The sequence below is a fragment of the Ipomoea nil genome, unplaced genomic scaffold (assembly GCF_001879475.1).
Source record: "Ipomoea nil cultivar Tokyo-kokei standard unplaced genomic scaffold, Asagao_1.1 scaffold1735, whole genome shotgun sequence".
NCBI lineage: Eukaryota > Viridiplantae > Streptophyta > Magnoliopsida > Solanales > Convolvulaceae > Ipomoea > Ipomoea nil.
In genome coordinates this window covers 1,381,885-1,407,020 of record NW_017618163.1, presented here as the reverse complement: position 1 = coordinate 1,407,020, position 25,136 = coordinate 1,381,885, and the positions used below count along the sequence as shown (strand labels likewise).

At 35.2% G+C, this 25,136-nt stretch overlaps 1 long non-coding RNA gene across 1 annotated transcript; it reads left to right on the top strand.

Annotated features, from left to right (window-relative positions):
• The first annotated feature begins 1,286 nt into the window (after positions 1 to 1,286).
• LOC109191988 lies at positions 1,287 to 19,219 on the top strand. Its single transcript, XR_002056025.1, has 3 exons — positions 1,287 to 1,422; positions 13,745 to 13,748; positions 19,208 to 19,219. It is a non-coding gene; the product is annotated as an uncharacterized LOC109191988 (long non-coding RNA).
• Positions 19,220 to 25,136: the final 5,917 nt, after the last annotated feature.

The window sequence follows — 25,136 nt, the reverse complement described above, 5'->3', positions numbered from 1 at the left end:
AAAGAGTTAACCAGCTTAGTTGGCGTGAGTGGTCGTGCACTCTTGTCCCTTAAGAGAGGTTAGGAGTTCAAACCTTGGTATCAGAGCTTAGAGCATACAAGTGAGTAATGAGCTTAGGTTGCTAATTTATTAGGCTCTGATACAAGTGTACAAGTGGGTATCAAGAGCTTAGGTTGCGACAATCATGATTATGCTCCGATACAATTGGTATTAGAGCTAGGGTATCAAGACTTAGGTTTCGAAATGATTATGCTTTGATACCAATGTTACAAGTAGGGTATCAGGACATACGTTGCGAAATCTTAGGTAGAAAAAATAAAATTAATTAGGCTCTGATATAATATATCAGAGCGGTACCAATCTTTTGGATATAAAAGCAAAGTTACAAAGTGGTCTTAAAGCCTAAGTTAGGAAGTTTGGTTATATAAAATGAAATTGGGTAGGAATTTAAAATTTTGAAAATCGGTGTTAGGATATGTGACATTGCATATTAGGTATAGTTGCATAATTATTGGTACTTTAAATGGTGTTCTGAAATTTGGGGAAATATTTGGCCTTGGTTGTTTTATTTAGACTTATTGCTTATTTATCTACTTGCTTATTCTTTTTATATGTGATTGTTGGGTTAGTTTGGCAATTCAAGAGAAAAAAGTGTTATTATTTCTTCAATACATACTAAAATATTAAACGATGAAAAGAAAAAACAAAAAGAATTTACCTGTAAGAATAATTAAATGGGATTATGTAAACATAAAGTTGTAAGAAAGAGGTATGGGAATTAAATAATAGAGTAGAGGATAAGGAGGTAAACCGACTTCGCCCGAAAAGGCCAGGTTAGCAGTTCTGTATGATCAAAGGAGCTTTGCCTCTCATCGGATTGTTCGTCGATAATAAAGTCTGGTTTCGTTAAAAAAAAAAAAAAAGAAAAAAAGGGTAAACCGAATTAAATATAGTTGTCTATCTTAAACCAAGAAGGCTAATAGATAGCTTTCTCAAGATAGTTGATATTTAATTTGAATCTTGTGGTTATAATTACGAAGTCAACTATTCGACTAACTTACTTAGTTGGAGTTGTCCATAGTAAGACAATTCTTAATTTAGGTGAATGCCACCCATGGAAAATATTTTGTGTTAGAAATTTTACCTGTATTATATAGACAATTTTATTGCAGGATATATGGAGTATATACAATTTTAAGAAAACCCCAAATTCTTTGGTAATAAGGTCAAGGCTAAGGCATAGATTTTAGTTTGTCCACAAACAGGAACATAATAATTCTTGAGGGTTTTTAAGGATTGCTAATTTTGTTGTGTGTATAAGTGTTGGTTGTGCAAGTCTTGAGTATGGATTGATGATTACTTTGAGAGTATTGGCTTGGCTTGTTGAACCCATGATGAAGATCCTTTCTATATTTATTTCATGTACTAATGAATAGGTCTTTCCAAGATCATAAAAGATTATTAAAAGATATTTATCTTGGTAAGGATGCTCACACTCCGCTGTCAAATACAAAATAACCTAGAAAACCTCATCCTCCACCCCCTTCCCCCATCCTCTTATTATTATTAGGAAAAACTGCAATTTTAGTCACTAAATTGTTTATAACTAGCGTTTTAGTTTATGTTTCTGTTTATAATTTATATGTATTTTTGTTAAGTTACGTTTGACATGAATATTTTGATAATAACATATAAAGTATTTATCAATTTAAATTAAATATTGATCAATCTACTTAAAGTAAATAGTCATATAGCCTAGCTGGTTCTCAATAGCTTAAGAGGAAAGCTACATGATTTTGGTAGAACTGTTGTATCTTTACCAAAACTGTCTAATTGGGGCAAGGTGTTGCAAATAGCAATTGATTGTTTACAAAGGAGCAGAAAAATGATATATAGCTTTATTGTTGTTATTTTACAGCTAGCCGAGATAATGACAGACGAAGCAACATTCACTTTGTGTAGCTAGGACACTATTATCTACCATAATAAATGTTTATTCAACATCTACTTTACATAAATATATGTAGCCAGTGCAATGAGTTCAACTTAACAATTTGCAAAACCTTTTGATAATTCTAGTATGTGGCACATTGAAAATTTCCTTTTCTAATCTTAGTGGTCAAAAATATATAAGAAAATATTTTATATTGTCCATGCATCCGTCATATTTCTCAATCATACAATAAGAACCGAAGCATGTAAAAAAAAAAATGTTCATTGTACCCAAAATCGAAAGATAAATAATAAATAAATAAATAAAAACAACACCAACAATAATAATAAATTAGTTCGTTGTATAGCTAGCCTTATAATAAAAATTCGCCATTCAAATAAAAATTTGTTCGACCTTCAAATAAATCATACTTTTGCAACTTCCCAACCAAAATACCTCCCAAACAATTACTATATAAAATCTGATAATTATTATTGTAAACAATAGCTCAATAAATGTGACAATTATTATTATTATTATTATTATTATTATTATTATTATTATTATTATTATTATTATTATTATATATTATAAAATCTAATAATTATTATGGTAAATAATAGCTCAATAGCAAGTTTGCAATTGACTTTTATTTCCTTTATATGTTTTAAAAAAAAAAATTATCCGTGCATTGCACATTGAGTAATTAGTTACTCGAATTCAAACAATGAACATCAAAATAATATAATGATAATTTAAACACTCATTAATTATTTGACTTAATTAATAATCTATAGGGATCTGCCCCAATGCTTCCATCATCCTACATTGCAAAAGTCTCTAAACCAAGTTTGGTAAGTATATATGTTTATTAGTTACATACATTCACTGTGATACGAATTAATTAAGTCTAAGTTGTTGAATTAACAATGCTTTTTCCCTCAATACATACTGCAAACCATTGCACGCAACACCACTGTTTGTTGTGATGTCAGCCTTTGTTCGAATCCAGGTTAGCTCGATCCATTGTTATATAGATACAAATTATAAAGTACATACTTATCAATTGACTTTATTTTAATATTAATTAATATTGACATTGTAGTCCTGTTTTAGACCAGGACTATGTGGTCTAATGGTACCCGGGTTGGACTTTCATTTGGAAGGTTGTAAGTTCGAGCCTCAGTGGAGGCGTTATTAGCTCTTTGTGTTTCAGTAGGTTGAGAAAGTATATGAACAGATACTACAATGTAATAGAGCTAGTAGCATTCAAAAAAAAAAAAAAAGATTCATCAATATGATTTGTCATTTGAGCATCTAGCTTGCCTAATGTACAAAAATTGCAGCTTGGTTGAGAATGAGATGACGGCAATTCAAGGTTAGTAGACTTAATATAATTAATGATATAACATATTAAGTAGGGAAGAAAAATAATGTAGAAAACATTATTTAATTAGACTAACCAACTAACAAAAAAAAATAGTCTTTAATTGTTTATTTATTTGATGCAGAATTAAGATTAGAAATACTTGATGCATTACCAATCACAAGTAGTCCTTCTCTCAAAGACATTTGGCTAACTAGTTGCATCACTCATGATGTCACTACGTTTTTATGGGTTGTTCCAAAGATGAAGCGCATTGTAGTCAACAAGGTAATATTAATATGTCAATTGCTTTTCATTAATTAATATCCCAAATCATAATTTTAATCACCAAAATGACCTATTATAATATATATTTATATTTATTTTGAATTGTTACATTATATTTTGCAGACTTACGCCCAAGTGTCAGCAATTCAAGTAATTGACTTGTCTATTTGATACGCTAGCGTATCGTTGTACCTTTCGAGCAAGTACGGCTCCTTAGTTACGAGCTTCGAGTGCACGTAAAACTCCAAAGACAAGAATTAAGAAAAACAATGCTTGAATTCTTCTTACTGCAATAAAACAAAGGTGCGTACAATATATAGAAAACTTATTGAATGTAAACAAATTAATCTTTCCTTTCTAGCATGATTCTTTCCTTTCAGTGATACCATCCAATCTTCTCAATCCTTTAATTATAGACATAATCATTTGTCATCCATCCAGCCTTTTTCTTCTCTCGATTTGTCCTCCTCAAATTAATGCTCTTTCCTTGTATAGTGGATCTTTCCTTGTCTGGTTCAGAAGGTTCACGAGTTTGTGTCATGGTAGTTGGCGTAACACTCCCGACCCCATCGGAAACCACCTTGTCCTCAAGGTGTTGGTTGCCAAAATACTTGGCAATGACTGCGGCAGGTTCCCACGTTGCATCAGCAGGACCACCATCGCTCCATTGTGTTAATATCTGCTCTTCCTGCCTTCCATTACGCAACACAGTTCGAGTATCTACCAAAGCCACAGGTTTGGAAACTGGTTTACCATCCCAGAATTCTGCTGGGAGAGGAATGACTGTTGGTAGAGGTGCGGATGTCCGGACCGAGCGTAGCAACGACACATGAAACACTGGGTGTATCTTTGATGTTTCTGGCAGCTTTAAACGATACGCTACAGCCCCAATCTTTTCAATAATTGGAAATGGCCCATAAAAACGGCATGCTAACTTTTGAGATGATCGTTTAGTCACTGAAAACGGTATGGTTGCAGTTTTAACAGGACTTCATCACCTATTTGAAAAGATACGTCTCTACGCTTGGAGTTTTCCCGTTGTGTCATCCTGTGTTGCGCATTTAACAGGTTGGCCTGGAGTTCTTTTATCAGTCCATCCCTTTCCACAAGCATTTCGTCAATCGTGGCAATTTTACTGGCATTTTCTGTGTAGCGTGGGATTGTGGGTGGTGGACGGCCATATAGTGCTTGAAAAGGAGTCATTTTGAGTCCCTCATGGTAGGTAGTATTTATACAATATTCAGCCCAACAAAAGAAATCGTACCAGCGCATCGGGCGAGCATGTGTAAAAGCTCGGAGGTATTGTTCTAAGCCTCGATTAACCACCTCCGTTTGCCCATCAGTTTGGGGGTGATATGCCGTGCTTCGTTTGAGTGTAGTTCCGCTAAGACGAAAAAGCTCTCTCCAAAAGGAGCTCATAAAAATCACGTCGCGGTCGGAAATGATTGAGTCTGGGAAACCATGCAATTTTACCACCATGGTTGTGAACAACACTGCAACTTTTGGCGCATCAAATCCTGTTGGCAATGGACCAAAATGAGAGACTTTTGACAACCGATCAACCACCACTAGTATGACAGTGAATCCTCGAGATGACGGTAGATGGGTGATAAAATCCATTGTAACTTGCTGCCACACCATATCTGGGACTGGTAATGGTTGGAGAAGGCCTGCAGGCGGTTGAGTGGAATATTTTGTGTGCTGACAGGTAACACAAGAAGCCACAAACTGCCTAACTTCGTTACGCATATTAAGCCAAAAGAAAGTTGTTAACAGTTTTGCCAACGTCCGTTTAACCCCTGGATGACCTGCTATTGGTGCCGTGTGGAATTCATGCAAAATACTATTCTTGAGGTTCGAATGTTGGCTAATAAAGTAACGATTGTTGTGGAAAACTATACCGTCATGAACCGTGAAAGGAGGCAATAGTGTACCAGCACGTGCTTTAGTGTGTAGAGCTCGAAGATCCTCCAAAGATGCATTTTCAGCTCTAATATCATCAATCAGGGACGGTAATGGTTGGCAAAAAACAGAGAACATGGTAGCTGCCCCATCATCCTCCCCGGATTCCACTCGTGACAAGGCATCCGCTGCTTTATTTGTGGTTCCTGGCTTATATTCAATGGTGAAGCGGAACCCCAATAACTTCCGAATATAAAATTGTTGATCTGGTATGTGTACTAATTGTTGCCACAACTCCTTGAGACTACGGTGGTCGGTTCGTATGATGAAAGAACGACCTATCAAATATTGACGCCATTTATGCACTGCCTCCACAATGGCATAGAGCTCGCGATGATAAGTTGAAGCCGCTTGTAATCGGGATCCTAACTTTTTGCTAAAAAAAGCTAAGGGTTGATTATCTTGCATGAGGACTGCACCCACCCCTGTGATTGAGGCATCAGTTTCCAGTACAAATGGCTTTTCAAAATCTGGCAATCTCAAAACAGGGGCCGTGGACATAGCATGCTTAAAGGCCAAAAAAGCCTTGTGTGCTTCCTCTGTCCATGTGAAAGCATCTTTCTTCAACAAATCAGTGAGGGGTGCAGCAATGTGAGCATAATGACGTATAAAACGCCGGTAATATCCCGTCAACCCAAGAAACCCACGTAATTGTTTAACAGTCTTTGGAGTTGGCCAATTGTTCATGGCAGCTACCTTTTCCTCATCTGCATCCCTTCACTAATAATGTGTCCCAAATAGTCTACGGAGGTCATGCAAAAAGAGCATTTTGTGAGTTTCACATAAAAAAATTCAGCTCCCAGAGTCTCGAGTATGATATGGAGGTGCTGCACATGAAGCTCCATGGATGAGCTGTAAACCAAAATGTCATCGAAGAAAACGATGACAAATTTTCGTAAGTAGGGAGAGAACAGACGATTCATTGTGGCCTGAAATGTTGACGGGGCATTCGTCAACCCGAAGGGCATTACTAGAAACTCATAATGGCCTTCATGTGTCCGGAATGCTGTCTTGAAAATATCTTCATCGTGCATCCTAATTTGGTGATACCATGCTCGAAGATCAAGTTTAGTAAAATATTTAGCACCACCAAGCTCATCAAAAAGTTCATCAACGGTGGGTATCGGAAAATGATCCGGCACTGTAACTTTGTTTAGGGCCCGGTAGTCAACACAAAACCGTGTACTCCCATCCCTTTTTTTTGACCAACAACACTGGTGAAGAAAACGGGCTGAGACTTGGGCAGATAATCTCTTGTTCGAGCATGTCCCGAACCAACTTCTCTATTTCTGTCTTTTGATAGTGGGGGTAGCGATAAGGACGCACATTCACTGGTTTCGTATCAGGTAACAGATGGATTTGATGGTCGGTTTGCCGTCGAGGTGGGGGGCCCGACGGAGTCTGAAACACAGTTCTAAATTGTTGTAGCACATTCTGAATTTGAACAGGAACGTCATCAGGGAATTGAATGTCGTCGTGCACTGAGGAGCTGGTTGTGTGCAAAAATAACTCGTAACCCTCCATGATTTCATTTTCTGAGAATAACGCTTGCAGGTGATGATAAGATATTTGTGTGGGCAACAATGGTTGGTCACCTTGCAACAAAATATTCTGCCCCTGCCAAGAAAATTCCATGGTTAGTTCGGAGTAATCATGTGTTATCTTTCCAAGTTCCTGTAACCATTGAACACCGAGGACAACATCAGGTCCTTGAATGGGTAGAACAAAAAAATTGACAGCAAATTCATGGCCCTGCAGCTTCAACGGGGTTGATTTGCAGAGCATATTACATGCCAAAGAATCTCCATTGCCAATGTAGACCCGAAACGGTTTAACAATAGTGAGGGGAAGAGCTAGATTCTCAGCTACGGCGGGCTGAATGAAATTGTGGGTGCTTCCACCATCAATGAGGACTTGCACTTGACCATTTCCTATGAACCCCATGAGACGTAATGATCGTGGCGTGCCCGATCCGTATAGAGAGTTCAAACTGGAAACGTCTCCGGTCAAAAGCTGCTCATTAGATTCCATGGCCTCCTCAATGTCTTCCTTGTGTGCTTCAAACAAGAGGAAACGGTTGGGGCACTTATGATTGCGGGACCACTTCTGATCACAACTAAAACAGAGGCCCTTCTCAATTTTCTCTTGGCGCATAGCTGGGGTAATATGTTTTACTGGTAATGATAAGGGTGTATTTCTATTTATATTTGAAGGGTTTTGAATCTGGGCAGTTGGCTGGTGTGGTTGTGGGTTATGTGGAACTGGATATGGGGCTATTTGGGAGGAGTTTGGGTAGTGGCGTCTTTGTACTGGCAAGGCCGTAGTCCGTAGTTCTGTCTGGAAATCAGTATGTTGTGCCTCAACCTCATGTGCTAAAGCAAACGCAGCAGTTAGTGATGCTGGTTTGGCTCGCATAACCTCCCTACGGATCAGCGGTTTCAGCCCTGCGATGAACATAGAAATTAAGACCGGTGCTGGAACGTTAGTTACCTTGTTCAACAACTTTTCATATGCACTACGATATTCTCCAACCGTCGTAAGCTGTGTTAGTTTTGAAAGTTGGCCAACGAAATCTTCAAAATGAGACGGATCAAATCGCAACTTGACTTGAGTTGTAAAATCTAACCACGAAGTCAAGAGACGGTTGTTCTTCATCCAACGGAACCATTCCGAGGCCTCTCCTTCCATCAATAATGATGTAACCCGTAGTCGTTGTTCAGATGAAATATTATTGTACTCAAAATATTCTTGAGCCCGAAAAATCCATCCGTCGGGGTCAGTCCTTGAGAATTTTGGAGGATCAAACTTGAGGCAATTTGGCCTGTTGTTTGAGTCGGAAAAAGTGGTGTGATGACCGATGTGCGGTGGATCCGACATGTCTTGTTGTGTGGGCATGGATGGCATTGATATGCTCATATTGTCCATGGTCTGCTGAAGTTGATGCATGGACCGTTGCAATGCCTGTGTGCTATGATGTGTAAAAAGGGCTTGTTGATTCAGTTGTTGCTGCAAAGCAGAGATAGATGCTTCCCACGGCTGTTCCGAAGGATTCTGGTTACTACCTTCAATGTCAACTGGGGGGGTTTGAGTGGTGTTTGAAGTTGACATGGTGGGTATGTAAAAAAGAAAAAAAAAATGAGAGGTGAGGACAAAAATGAAAGCACCAATTGATACGCTAGCGTATCGTTGTACCTTTCGAGCAAGTACGGCTCCTTAGTTACGAGCTTCGAGTGCACGTAAAACTCCAAAGACAAGAATTAAGAAAAACAATGCTTGAATTCTTCTTACTGCAATAAAACAAAGGTACGTACAATATATAGAAAACTTATTGAATGTAAACAAATTAATCTTTCCTTTCTAGCATGATTCCTTCCTTTCAGTGATACCATCCAATCTTCTCAATCCTTTAATTATAGACATAATCATTTGTCATCCATCCAGCCTTTTTCTTCTCTCGATTTGTCCTCCTCAAATTAATGTTCTTTCCTTGTATAGTGGATCTTTCCTTGTCTGGTTCAGAAGGTTCACGAGTTTGTGTCATGGTAGTTGGCGTAACACTATTGAAGCAAAAAATTGTACTGAATTTCAAATTTTTATAGACCTACATAATAGAGGTTGAGCTAAATATTTTATTGATGTACGGGTATAAGGATGTATTTTTGAACAAGTTTTTTTTCAAATAATTTACAATTCTACTGTGCTTTGTAGTTTTCTCAATTACCTTTGTTTTTAATCCAAAGAAATAATTATTATATATTTTATCATGATAGTAGTTACGGAGTATAATCTGTTTTGTCAATAGCATTTTCCCCGAAAATATGTCGTTATTCTTGTTGAACAAAAAGTTTGAGAATGAAATGACAAAACACACTATACTCCGTAACTACTATCATGATAAAATATAGAGAAAAAGTACAAATATGCCATTAAACTATGTGGGTATAGCAATTAAGCCACCGAACTCGATCGAATAAGCTCCAAATTTATTTATGAACTCGAAAAGAAAAAGCAATTATCATTTTTAGCAGGTTAACAATATGATTGTGCTGATTGGAATTCCATGCATTTGACCCTCTTCCTCAATTGACCAAGAATCAAAATGAAATAAGAAACCCCTATTTCTTCTCTTTTCCGTGCGCAAGTTTGTCTCCGTCCCTCCCTTCATAGCTACTATCCAGTCAAAATTAGGGCATTGCATAGCTACAATCAGCAATAAAAAATATTCAAAATTTTAAATAATAATGAGAATGAAGCTAATCAAATAATTATTCAGTCCCATTGTTCCGCATTCGTAGGGAATTTTTCGCATTCGTATGCATACAAAGATCGAAACCAATGGGCAAATATATATGAACTGAAATTCAATAATTAAAAGAACAAAAAAAAAAAAAAAAAGGAAAGATAGAAACTTCTTATGAATTTTGCTTATGTAAATACAGATGGAAGGCGATAGGGTAGAACTTGCGCAAGGAGAAGAAAAGAAATAGGGTTTTTCTATTTTATTTGGAATCTTGGTCAATTCACGAAGATGGTCAAATGCGGCAAATTATGCCCTGGACCTGTGTCCACACTGAATTGTGGACACGGGCCCAAAACGACATCGTTTTTTAAAAAAAACGCGTCATTTAGTTTAAAAAAAAAAATCCGCGCGTTTTGCTGTTTACGGCGTTATTTTTTTTTTTTTTTTTGATTATGAATGTACAATTATGCCGTTATGAATGTACAGTTATGCCGTTATGAATGTACATTTATACAATTATGAAATTATGAACACAGAGCTCTAACATTATGAACTTACAATTATGAACATATATAGTGATAAAATTATGACCATGGAGCTTTAAAATTGTGAATATAGAGCTTCGAAGACTATGAATGTACAGTTATGGAGTTATGAATGTATAGTTATAGAGTTATGAATCTACAGTTATGGAGTTATGAATCTACAGTTATGAGATTATGAATCTACAGTTATGGAATTATGAATGTACAGTTATTGATCGAATTATGAACAAAGAGCTCTAACATTATGAACTTACAATTATGAACATATAGTGATAAAATTATGAACATAGAGCTCTAAAATTGTGAACATAGAGCTTCGAAAATTATGAATGTACAATTATGAAGTTATGAATGTACAGTTATGGAGTTATGAATGTACAGTTATTAACATATAGTAATAAAATTATGAACATATACTCCTATAACGAAGCGGTCTGAAATTATTAAAACAAAAAAAAAAAAAAAAAAAAGAAGAGATGACAGTGCCGTTAGGCACTGTTACCCGTGTCCAGCACGGGTCCAACGCATAACGATTGGTCAAATGCTTGGTAGGATAATAATAATAATAATAATAATAATAATAATAATAAAATATACATATGTCATTCCACTTAATTAATTGTTAAGGCTGAGCTGGAAGAGGATTGTATTGACCCAACAACTAAGCTGGGTTGTCAATTAAGGGCAAACCAAGAATGGATAGGAGGAAAGTGACAAATTATTGTATGGACCATGGTCCACACAGTGTTACATGAACCATAATAAAAAGTACATTTTTAATATACTAAATATACATTATTTTTGTACTGAATATACATTATATAATATAATGTACACTCAGTACAAAAATAATGTACATCCCTTGAATACAATGTACATTATTTTTGTTCTGAGTGTACATTATTTTTGTACTGAATGTACATTGTTTTATAGTATATAAAATATGGTCCACACAACTTGTATGAACCAGGGTCCACACAATAATGATTGGAGGAAAGATATGTAGATGGGCATGGAGAAGGCATGGCCCAGGCTACCCTCATGAAAAAGATAAGGAGGGGGGTTGCCTTGTGGAGTCTGCAGGAGCACAGAGCTGATGTTCAGTATGAAGAAGGGGGTTACTTATGGGTTCTATGGGCCATTCTAAAGCTTATCAAAGTGGAGGAATGGACTGTACTGGGACAGATTCTTAATTGGAAAATGATGTCTCAGATTTGAATTCAAAGAAGGAGCATGCTTCTTGTGTCTCGATGTAAGCCTGGGCTTTAAAGTTGGATTTGTTGTGTGCTCAAATGATGAGAAGTTGGGATTACGTAATGATGAGGAAGAGTTGGGCACCTGTATATGGCCGAATGGCTCTTTGATTTAATAAGGAGGTTCTTTGATTATTGAATTAGCCCAGCGTTATTTGGGGCCTACCATACTTGATGAACCCATGGAGTTTTATAAAAGCCTGACTGGGAGGGGCTTTTGGGCTTTATGGACCATGATATGCGATAGGCAGACGTTATGCCATGGAACCGTGTTCACCATTCTTGGTGAACACGGTTCTAACGGTGTTAGTACACCGTTATCTTCTTTTTTTTTTTTTTTTTTTTTAATTAATTGCGTGACTTTTCTTCTTTATTTTCACATTTTGCGGTTTTACTTTAATTTGAGGTGAACAAAGATTTTGGACATTTATAAATTATGAATTTATGCCTGCACATTCACTTTGGAACCATGCCTACACATTCCCGTCCGAAATTACGGACATTCATAAATTATGAATCCATGGCTACACATTCACTTTGGAACCATGCCTACACATTCACTTTGGAACCATGAGATTATGAATTTACTGTTATAAGATTATGAATTTTCTGTTATGAGATTATGAATTTTCAGTTATGAGATTATGAATTTTCTGTTATGCGATTATGAATTTTCTGTTATGAGATTATGAATTTTCATTACATTCATAATTTCGGACATTCATAAATTATGAATTCATGCCTGCACATTCACTTTGGAACCATGCCTATATATTCCCGTCCGAAATCACGGACATTCATAAATTATGAATCCATGCCTACACATTCACTTTGGAATCATGCCTACACATTCACTTTGGAACCATGAGATTATGAATTTTCTGTTATGCGATTATGAATTTTCTGTTATGAGATTATAAATTTTCATTACATTCATAATTTCGGAGTTTCGGACATTCATAAATTATGAATTCATGCATGCACATTCATTTTGGAACCATGCCTACATATTCCCGTCCGGAATCACGGACATTCATAAATTATGAATCCATGCCTGCACATTCACTTTGCAACCATGCCTACACATTCACTTTGGAACCATGAGATTATGAATTTTCTGTTATAAGAGTATGAATTTTCTGTTATGAGATTATGAATTTTCAGTTGTGAGATTATGAATTTTCTGTTATGCGATTATGAATTTTCTGTTATGAGATTATGAATTTTATGAAAATTCATAATCTCATAACAGAAAATTCATAATTTGATCAGTAACGCGCCGTTAACTCCACATCCGCGATTTTTTTTTTTTTTTGCCTAAAAACGACGTCGTTTTGACTTGTGTTCACCATTCTCGGTGAACACGATTCCACGGCATAATTTGCGTGCGATAGGCTTTTGGGCTTTTGACAGTGCTAGAGATTATTGAGAGGCAGATGTTTGGAGGGCTTCTGGGCCGGTGATTAATGAAGGGTTCTTGGGATAGGGCCAGTGGGCCTTGGTAAGCTAGAAAGCCGGTTGGCTTGTTGCTGCTTGAAGATAGCCGTAGGGCTTATTGGGCCTGAATAGGCTTTGCTACAATTCAGGCCAATATGGGCCTTTTGGATGATAGGCCTTATATGGCCTTGGTTCGAGATTTTGGAGGCCATCTTGGCTGGGCAAATTATTGCATGGATTATGGTTGTGTGGACCATGGTCCAAAATGATATAGTTTTGCCTTAATATAACAAAAATTCTCTCATTGCTGGTTAACGGCGCTAAATCAGTCGTTTCTTCTTTCTTTGTTTCTTCTTTTCTTCCGCGTTTCTTCTTTCCTTTTGCTCTCACCAGTAGCTATTTCTCTCTGCGATTTCATTCGGACTACGCAATTTGTTTCTTCATTCAATTTTCGGATTGTGTTTTCGGAATACTCATCTTGGATCATGGATAGTATTGATGATACGGAAAACTGAGTAGATGCGATTGAGTTGGGGGATGATATTATTACAGGTTTTGACACTATTTTTATGCAATTTATGATTCGTTTTTTATTTTTCTTTTTATGCAATTTATGATTGTGTATATATTTTTTTTTATGTATCGTAGGTGATTTGAATGCTGTGGTTAATGTTGATTCTACTTATCCAATTGGTGTTGATTTTAGGCATATAAATCCAGGTTTGTGATTCATGTATTGCAGTGAATGTGTGTGATTAGGGTTTGTTTAGTTGTTTGCATACTGTACATTATATGTGTTCATATTGTACATTATTTTAATGCATAATGTACATTATTTTCATACATAATTTTCATTATATTTCAGTTGATGTCACTTTTGGGGATGCAGTTGATGAGAGCTTACCTAATGTAGTCAATGCAAGTTCTTCAAATGCTATTGATGAGAGTTCATCTATTCCAGGTTTTGTTATTAATTAGTATTATTAGTATTATTGTAATTATTTTAATGACTGGTAGTTTTGTACGAAAACGATCATGTTGTAATGATTTGTAGTTTATTTGTTATTTTTCTTTGTGTTTATCTTATGTTATAATGAATTATTTTTGCCCCTAGGTATGCATCTCAAAATAGTTCAAATGATAATTGGTTGACATAATTTGCTGCAAATGTACATTATATTTGTCCTTAGTGTACATTATGTTTGCCCCTAGTGTACATTATTTTATATTGTTGTTGTTTGTGTGCATCAGAATGAAAGTTCCTTTCAATCTGAAAATATACATTATTTTTATCCTTAATGTACATTATTTTCCAATCTAGTGTACATTATTTTACTGCGTTGGTATTTAAGTGCATCAGATGTCATTTTCATTCAATTTGAAAATGTAGTTTATTTTTGTCCTTAGTGTACATTATTTTTGTAATTTTCAGTTAATCAGGAGCTATTGGGGCTTTCAGTTCATTCAATTGAAGAAGCGTTTTCTCTATATAATGATTATGCATTTAGGATGGGATTTAGTGTTAGAAAGGGGAAGCAATATTACTTTGCTGGTAGTCAGAATGTGAAGATTAAAAAGTTTCATTGTTCAAAGTTTGGTTTCAAATGCAAATCGGATAATTCTGTTAGGTCTTACACAAGGGTAGACACACGTACGAGATGTCTTGCTTTTTGCCAATTTGATGTGGACCCTAATGGGAATTGGATTGTGACAAAACATGTGAAGGAACACAATCATGAGCTGTGTCCATCTTCTAAAAGCTATATGCTAAGGTCACACCGAACCATTGGTATTGACCAATTATCCTATCTAAAAGACTTGAAAAGAAGTGGGGTTGCAGTGGCGGATGGCATCCGATTTTTGAAAAGACAATCTGGAGGGTCACCCTTTGTTGGATTTACACAAAGAGATGCATATAATAACTTGCTTACAGATTCAATAAAAAGTTTCGATGGCACTGATTCAAATTCATTAATCGACATATTTAGGCAGAGACAAATCAATGAACCTGACTTTTTCTATGATTTTGAAGTGGATGGTGATGCAAGATTGTGTAATTTTTTTTGGAGGGATGCAAGAATGAAAGAAGATTACGCGTTGTTTGGTGATTTGGTAGTACATGACACAACTTATCGTACTAATAAGTACGATATGATTTGTGGTCCCTTTGTTGGCATGAATCATCATTGTATGAATATCATGTTTGGGTGTGGGTTTTTGTTGAATGAAAGGATTGAATCATTTGTTTGGCTTTTTAAGACATTTTTGCGAGCCATGGGTGGTAAGTTCCCACAAACGATCATGACGGATCAATGTGCTGCTATGTCTGCTGCAATTTCTCAAGTTTTTTCAAACACAAGGCATAGGTTGTGTATTTGGCATATTGGGGAAAATTCAAAAAAAAAAACACATCAAAGGATTACGAAATCAAAACGGTTTTGTAGAGTTATTCAACTTTCTGTTGAAATACACTGATACGGAAGCTGAGTTTGAGTTTTATTGGACTAGGTATGTTTTATATTACATTTAACATTCTTCTCTACGTGTTTATAAAATCAAGTTACACAATTTTATGTTTTGTTAAGTATGGATTACATAGTAGTCATAAAATAATCATTTTTAGATATGTTTTAGAATTCCATGTTTGATGTGTTTGGAGTAATGCACTTTATTCTTTAATATTATGATCTTATGTTTAAAATTGGTTGTTGAGTTGAACACTGAGTTTGAATACAACCATCATTCAATTCCTTGGCATAAGTTTCTGTTAATGTACATTATATTTGTCCTTAGTGTACATTATTTTTACTCATAGTGTACATTTTGTTACAGTTTTGGGTTTTGACTTCATTAGAATGAGAATTTTATTCAATCTGCAAATGTACATTTTATTTGTCCCTAGTGTACTTTATATTTGCCCCTAGTATACATTATTTTACACTGTTGGTTTTTAACTTCATCAGATTGAAAATTTCAGGATGGTGACTGAATACAAGTGTCATGGAAATAGTTGGTTAGAAAAACTATATGATATTAGGGAGAAATGGTGTCCTGCATTTAACAAAGATTACTTTTCTGGAGGTATTCTATCTTCTCAAAGGAGTGAGACTACAAATCACTCAGTTTCAAGAAGGTTATCCAAGACAGCTGGCTTGTGTGATTTCTACAATTCTTTTGCTAATGTAGTTCATGAATGGAGGAGTAAAGAGAGTGGGGAGGATTTGCGTTGTTCTCAAGGGGTGCCTACAATGGCTATGGATCATGTGAAACTTCTTTCACATGCTAGAGGTGTATACACTATTGAAGTTTATTATTTGTTTGAGGAACAATTTTTGAAAGGTGGTGCATGTCATCAAGAGATAGTGGTCAGCTGTGGTGATGAGTTGAAATATCATGTATGGCGTCCGGATATTGACATTATTCGGCATGAGGTTTGTTTTAACCCCAAGGATATGAAGATTTGTTGTAGTTGTAAGTTTTTTTTCTGAGATGGGGATCTTATGCTCACATTGTCTACGTATTCTCAACATTAACTGTGTTGGAACAATACCTGACCAATATATATGTCAAAGGTGGACAAAAAGAGTTGTTGAAGATAGGATCATGGACATTTCATCTGGTCCAAATATGTCTACTGTTGCATCTTCCATTTGGGTTATACAAATGGGTAGGAAGTTCCAAAGATTAGTCATTTCAAGTCAAGATAACTACGAAGCTCGTGAAGTTTGTGAGACAGGTTTTGATGATTTTAGAAGAAGGGGATTGAAGCTAAAGTTGGTCCCATTACTGTAGATGACTTTGAAACACCTTTACCAAGTGGTGTAATACAGAATCCTGTACGTAGAGGTGTGAAAGGAGAGCGTAACCGAAGGTTGGTTAGTACAATGCAAAAGAAGCATAATCAAGCTAGAGCTCGAAGGAATTATAGCAAGGCGGTTGAAGAAAACACGAAAGCTGCAGCCCAATCATCGGTTCAACAGGTTGTTTCAGAGATTGTTGGGAGTGGATATCTTGTTCATTCAAGTGGTAGTAGTAGTTCAAAGTTAGTTTGTGCTAGGTCTGGATCACAGAATGTTTCAAATGATAATTGATTGAAGTTGTAATAGAATTTTACAGGATATAGACTTTGATTTAGAATTATGATCTTTATGTTTAAAATTGGTTGTTGAGTTGATTATTGATTTTGAATTTAATCAGTTGGTGCAATTCAGTGGTAACTTAATGGCTAGTTTGAATTTAACTAGTTGACTTCATCATAATGAAATTTTCATTCAATCTGCAAATGTACATTATTTTAGTCCCTAGTGTACATTATTTTTTCCCCTAGTGTACATTATTTTACACTTTCAGTTTTCGACTTCATCAGAATGAAAATTTCATTCAATCTGCAAATGTACTTTTTTTTTTTTCACTGGTATACATTATTTTTGCCCCTAGTGTACATTATTTTACACTTTCAGTTTTTGACTTCATCAGAATGAAAATTGCATTCAATATTCAAATGTACATTATTTTAGTCCCTAGTGTACATTATTTTACACTTTCAGTTTTTGACTTCATCAGAATGAAAATCTCATTCAATCTGCAAATGTACATTTTTTTTTCAGTAGTGTACATTATTTTTGCCCCTAGTGTATATTATCTTACACTTTCAGTTTTTGACTTCATCAGAATGAAAATTTCATTTAATCTGTAAATGTACATTTTTTTTGTCACTAGTGTACATGATTTTTGCCCATAGTGTACATTATTTTACACTTTCAGTTTTTGACTTCATCAGAATTAAAATTTAATTCAATCTGTAAATGTACATTTTCTTTGTCACTAGTGTACATTATTTTTGCCCATAGTGTACATAATTTTACACTTTCAGTTTTTGATTCCATCAGAATGAAAATTTCATTCAATCTGCAAATGTACATTTTTTTATATACATAAAAGCTAAGTAATGCATTAGGTTTTTGTAACCTATTAAAAACTTTGCATAATACTAGGAAATCAAATGCTATTAAAATTTTGATACTCAAAATATGGGTAATCACAAAAATATCTTTCCTAATTAGTTTTTGAAGCATAGTAACATATTAAAATTTACATGAGTTTTGTGACTGCATAATGCACTTGTCAACCAAAAAAATTTACATGAGTTTTGTGACTCCATAATGCACTTGTCAACCAAAAATTAACTTTCCCCTAACTATATCAACCTACTTCAAATATGATGAACATATAAAGTCATTTTGCAACATATATTTTGCCTGCTTTCTTCAGCAATTCCTCTTTTTTCTCATTGATTTCCATCACTAATATGCATGCTGCATACTTTGCTCTCAATGATTTTAGGATATTGGCCTGCACATGTATTCACAAATAATTGGGAGTTAATATATATATATATATATATATATATATATATATATATATATATATATATATATATATATATATATATATATATATATATATATATATATATATATATATATATATATGCCAATTCTTTATAAGGAAAATATGATAAAAACAATGATACCTACATCTTGTTTTGTTCTGGTAAAACCTGTAGTCTAGTTTGGACCAACACCTTTGAAGGTTTCAAGGTGCCTCATACAATAGACTCCACAATCTATCACATTGTCAGAATTTCTCCAATGCATTTTCACAATCTCATGCTGGAATGCATTTTCCTTTGCCATTTTGCTAAGCAATGTTGCGATTTTTCTTTCTTTTAAGTAGCCTTTGAAGGCATTTATCTGCACAGTAGTTAGTTCTCATAAATTATAATCATTAAAGAACTTATATATATATATATATATATATATATATATATATATATATATATATATATATATATATATATATATATATATATATATATATATATATATATATATATAGCTTCAGCCCTAAAGGAAGGGCCAACACCTAGCACTGTACTAAGTAGGGATCATGTGCAAATTGAGACCAAATAAAGGATTCATTGAAGCATGAAAGAACTGCAACTTACTAGCAATTTATCACAATTTTCATATTTTTTTTCAAAGGTGTTAGTTTTTCTAAGGGTCCTGTTATCTATCACTTGAAGAAGTAGCTTCTTAAAATTGAGACATAAAATGAAGTAGTGGTCATGACGAAGAACAGCAAAGAACACCTAATTTAGAATAGAGTTAACAAAACATTTAGAAAAGTAGAGAATAACCAATCACCAAAACGCCAAAATATTCAAATAAACTCATACCAAATCTGCGTCAGATATGTCCAAGTTGGAAACCATTCTAAGCTCGTGGTCTATTGCATCTTCAAATTGCTTTTGTTTGGTCATATCTGGCACCCCAAGTCTATAAGGAGCAGCTGAATCAACTTACATCTAGGAGAAAACAATATAAACAAAGATTAAAGAATGTATATTATATAGAAAAATAATTTCATGTAGGAGAAAACATAATGTACACTACTACTTACGAAGAAATTTGTGAAGTAGACGCATTTCGGTTCACTCATGCCACGGGTGAGATTTGTAATGTTCATCCTTATGCACCATACATCAACTATGCTCTTCTCCACCTTACCATCCCGCAAAGTTAGGAATTGGTCCCGTGCAATATAATTCCCGTCATATTTAAAGAGAAGTTCTCTGCAACAAATATACCCGTTAATACATATTAAAGATGAAAATTAGTATGTAATAGTTTCAAAGTTAGTTAATAGCATACTCTTTTCTGTGCTCCTCACAAGGCTCAATGAAAGCATAGTCAGATAAAAGCTTTTCTTTCTGAGTCACATCTAAAAGCTCTTTATTATACTTTGTCCAATACGGAGACCTATATTTTAATGAAAGATTTTTAAACTTTCTATGCTCTCTTTTTCTGATTCGGAAATCTTCAAGATCTGACTCGGATTCTTCAATGATACTGTAAAAAATATATTAATGACACACAAATATATGTATATATTCATGTGTATACAGTGAAACAATAGCAAATTTAAATAATGTACATTATAGGCAAAAATAATGTACTGAAGGGATAAAAATAATGTACAATTTCAGTATAACTTACTTATCCAGCAATGTTTTCTCTTCAGCAGGTGGGGTAGGTGTTAGAAGATCAAATCTTGGTAGGGAGAATGCGCAAGAACTTGATGTTTCTTTGAATGCATCCTCAAGTGCTGCTATTGCAGCCATGAAGTTCTCATCTTCAAATATTGGATCGTCATCCAACAGCCTTGGATCCTTCTCAGTCGGTTGTGAAGCTGACATTGTGGTTAGTAGATTAGATATCTTGGTAAATGTCATCTTCACAACTTCCTTGCTTGTTTGCTTGCTACCCACATCAGCCATCACCCCTCCAAATTCGACTACTGCAGCAGCAAATTTCATCATGCCCTTGGAGATCTTCTTAACATCACTTATTTCACAGTCTTTATCATGAACACCTCCACTTGTTTCTACGTTGTCAGTGTCTATAATAACCTCTTTAGCATCATGAACCCTCTTTGTAAGGCTGTCTAGGACCTTTCCTCTGCCAAATCCTTTTGATTGTTTTTCACTCATAATCCTCTTTTGAACCATTTCGAATGTCTAATTAGAAATGGCTGGGTAGTTCCTCTTAAATTGTTGCCCCTTGAACTGCAACCTATCAAGATATGAATACTAAAAAAAAATGTTAGGAAGAAAGCAAAAAATAGATTAAGATATTAAATAATATTTAGAATTAGTTGATATCGAATTAGATGTATTACCACTAAGAAAACAAGTGGCCCAGTGAAAATTGTACTTGTTTTTGCTTTCTTCCATCTATCAACTGTGTCAACCAAACACTTCATGATGTAGGCACACCAGTTTAAGTCTTTGATTTTCTTAACATCCAAGAGTGAGAAAAGGATTCTGAAATTTGTAACTCTGTTTGTATGGCCGTGGATGAGAGTAGAAACCACAAAGACAACAAAATCTATCTTGAACATGTCTCCATGTTCTTTCATTTCGGCGATTCCCGTTGAAAGATCCTTAATCAAAGGACCGCATGTCTCGATCTTCCATATTCTCCTCCACTGCTCCAATACACTGTTGTATTCCTTGGTTGAATTTGAATTGTTTCCTTCAAAAATTTCTATATCTCCTTTTGGGAGACCTAATGTGTTGTGAACATCATCTTGAGTCAGTTGCATCTTCTCATCTTGCAACATCAATGTACAGCTATATATATCAAAATTCTTCACCAGATATGCACATAATTCTGTATCCCAGCAAGACAATTTCAACTGTAGTAGTGATCCAAATCCAATATTTTCTACCGCTTTTCTTTGCTCATCTGTTAGTTTCTCCACCAACCGCAGGAATTCGATAGGTGACATTCTAGTTTTAAGCTTGTTTTTATTGATATGCTGCTGTTGCTCTACATTCTCAGATTGACTCATTTGTTTTCGTTTTCCTTTGGTTTTTCCTTGTGATGTTCCTTCATTATCTACTGCTCTAGCTCTTTTCCTTTGATATTTTCTTTTCATTTCAGCAGTATCTTTGTTTGAAGTCATCTTTTGCTATGGCTAACAAGATAAAATACACTGCATAAATGAAGTAGGCTTAAAACTTTGACAGTGGCATTAAAATGTTTCTGCTAAGAACATTGTAAAAAGTTATTAAACTACATACTTTCTTTATGCACTATTTGAAATAATGTTATTAAACTCTGGTTTACTGCACATATTCATATATAGCCTAAATCTCTTCATATTCCTAGCATCCCTTCCTTGACATATTATATTACAATATTACTATGAAAATGGCTATTACTACATATTTTTTGTTTTTTTTTTGCTGGTTCTTTAAGTGTCTTGGCCTACTAATAAATATTCAGATAGCAACTCGTACATAGAACTAAATATGGAATTCTATAGCACTTATTGTCCTCCATCACACATGACACTGTGACACATTCAAGCCCAAAAAACATTGACAATAAGATGGGAAATTAAATTGTTGAGACAAGGAGCAGCAATAGGACTAGAAGGACCGAAAGTGTACAAGGAAAAACAGGAAATATACATTTACAAATAATCAATCACCCAAAACTTTCAGTTTGTTTCAGCCTACATTTAAAGACAAAAGATTGAAGTCTTTCAAGATTACCTACAACAGATATCAGGCAAGTCAAGTTGCTCTATCGAATGAAATTTGTCCCTTTTACCAGAATATAATGATCATTAAATAAGAATGACCAAACTTCAGTTGTGAAATATTGGCATTATATCCCTGGGCAATTTTTGTCTATAGTTATGTGCATATTTGGGTTTACTACTATTATGATTCATGGACAAATCTCCTTGTCATTGACTCCTTGGAAAAGCTTTTCTTAAGGGTTAACTTTGAGTGCAAACATGAATAACAACAATAAATCATATCAAATAATGTACATTCATGTTGTTTTAAGCTCTAATAGGAGTGTGTGTGTGTTTAATAAGAATCATAGCAAACACATGAATGAAGGTTTTATCTCGTATAAACCCTAGGTAGAAATCACTAGTAATGTATAAACCCTAGGTAGAAAATAATGTATATTCAAGTGTTTGAAGATCTAATAAGAAACAATACCTTATGAATCTGTAGGTATGAAGCTTTCCTTCGTTTCAGTGATGGAGAAGACGAAGCGCATTGGAGTGGCGAAGCTCTGAGCATAGGTCTGTCATCGTCGAAGCTCTGTGTATTTTGAAAAAAAGTAGTGTGCTGTCATCGTCGAAGCTCTGTGTATAATGAAGCTTTCCCTCGTTAACGGCGTCGTCTCTTCTTTAAGAAGAGACGGCGTCGTTTAGGACCGCGGTCCACACATGTTGTGTGGACCACGGTCCATGCAATAAGCATTGTCTTGGCTGGTTAGATTGAGGGCCGTATGGCCATTTTGTAGGAGGCCAAAATGGCCCTTGTTGAGTTAGGCTCTTGGGCCTTTTAATTTTGTTTGTGTTGGGGTGGTCACTTTTGGGCCACCCTTGTACATATTATATACTTTGTGAGCCATGGCTCACTTTTAGGATAGTTATGCTGTGCATCTGTATGCACCATGCATGGTGCATACGGATGCCAAAATGACGTCGTTTTATTAAAAAATGCGCGTCTCCCATTTTAAAAAAAATCAGGTTCGATTCCCAGCAACAACATTATATTGTTCATTCATTCTGAAATTTTAGTTCATTGATTATGTAATTATAGTTCATCGATTATGGAATTGTAGTTCATCGATCTGAAATTTTAGTTTATAGATTATGAAATTTTAGTTCATTCATTCTGGAATTTTTAGTTCATAGATTAGATTATGGAATTATAGTTCATCGATTATGGAATTTTAGTTCATATGTTGTTGCTGGGAATCGAACCTGATTTTTTTTTAAGGGGTGACGCGCATTTTATTAAAACGACGTCGTTTTTGCATCCGTATGCACCATGCATGGTGCATACGGATGCACAGCATAATTTGCCTCACTTTTGGGGCCATGGCGTCTTTGTTAAGGCGTTAGCCTCTTTTGAGTATGGAATAAATCCACAGTTTAAAAAAAAAAAAAATTCCCCTAACTAGATTTAACTACAGCTTCTTTTTCTTCTTGTACGGGATCCCTTGTGCTTTGGTCTGGCATTCCTTAACCTCCCGGAGATAAACCCGAATCACGCCATTCCCGAATGGATTATTCTCTTGCGAGCCGCCATTTTCCTCATAGGCGGCCCGAGCTGGCCTATCAAGGCATTGAGGCTACCCAGTGCTTGCCCGAGAACAATCCATTCGGGAACGACGATTCGGGCTCGCCTTGATTAGGTCCCTTCAAGCCCTTCCTCTAGTGATTCCAACTCAAAATTGAGCTTTCAATTCGCGTTGATTACGTTCCTACCCTTTGTACGCACCGCTCGAAAAAAAAAAAAAAACATTTTATTTTTTTAGGTTTGATGGCATGAAGTGACTCTCTCATATGGGAGGTCATGGGTTCGAACCAAATATTACATTGTAACAAGTCAGTAGTATTCGAAAAAAAATTAATATTTAAAGAAATTATAATAAAACATTAAGAGATCGACCCTTTTTTTTTTGGTAAAGTAAGATGCTTACCTGGTGGAAAACATGGTATATGGATAGTGACTACGGGCTTACTCATAATAAAGAAAAATAACTTTAATTTGTAATTGTCGATCAAGCACTTAATTAATACTATGTCGCAGGATGCTGGAGTTGACCTACCAAGCCGTCGCCAAACAATCCCATCCCAGCACCACTGAATAGCATGCTTTCAATATAGTTCAAACTGTTTCTGACATACTCTGATACTCATTTTTAAAATCAAACACTTACCACTACGTAAAAAAATTATAACTAGTAGTAAATGCACGACTTTATTTCTTTATACTATGCATAGCAATTAGCGCTACTTTTCTATGTCAAGGTGTTGTACTTGGTCATCCAAGCCCCACGCAACAATTGTATTAATAGTCCGCTTACAAATTGTCTTAAAATAAATTACTTATTTTTTAATAAACGAAAAAGATGCAATAATGGTTAAAATTTATTTTTAAAATGATAAGCAATGACAGCAGAGTTTTAATTGTACTCCGTATTATTTTTATTAGCATGTTTGTAATTACAATATATTACAAATTTCATAAAATGTTTAGAATTGTAAATTAATTCATCCCAACAAATAATTGGGAGCCGGTCATGATATACTTGGTAAAGACATCCTTTTGTTAAGAAAAAAAAAAAATTTAATTTGGCCCTCCCTATTGGATGACTGATTTAGCTATAGAGAATGCTTTTTGGCCTATACAAACATGGGGTGGATATTACACCGCCGGCCGGAAATCATGAAACTGCTGGTTGGAAAATTCCTAGCCTGGACGGTCGAAGCTGAATTGTGATGTTGCACTTGATATTAATCAAAACACCATGGGTCTTGGTTGGGTTTTGCGGGATGATTGTGGTAGTTTCTTGGCGGCAAAGGGGATGTGCATGGAAGGTCAGTACACGGTAAAGGAGGCTGAGGTTGTGTGTGTATGGGAAGCTCTGAGCTGGCTAAAGGATATTGGCATGGGGGAGGTTGACGTTGAGATGGATTCTCTACTAGTTTATCACTCCTAGGTAGA